Below are 283 nucleotides of genomic sequence, written 5' to 3'. Positions count from 1 at the left end.
GTTTATGGAATATGTTCTCATGTGATAGTCGTGCAACTAGTCCTTCGACTTGAGTCACTAGGTCATCTTGTATGGGGAATGACATACTTTGATTTCACCCCTACAGGTTTGAAGGTGACCAAATGCCTAAACAGGGTGTTTTTAGATATGCCATAAAGCATGTAAAAGTGAATAAGTAGTCAAGAGATGATTCATCACCCCAAGTGATACAAGGGGATGTATCTCACTTGTTCTCAATTCTTGATTAACTTGAATAAAGTCTTTGGCCAAAGCATGATGAATT

Source organism: Theobroma umbraticum, unplaced genomic scaffold (genome assembly GCF_002168275.2).
Source record: "Theobroma umbraticum cultivar Fairchild unplaced genomic scaffold, ASM216827v3 scaffold_2.0, whole genome shotgun sequence".
Lineage (NCBI taxonomy): Eukaryota > Viridiplantae > Streptophyta > Magnoliopsida > Malvales > Malvaceae > Theobroma > Theobroma umbraticum.
This window is presented reverse-complemented; position numbering follows the sequence as displayed.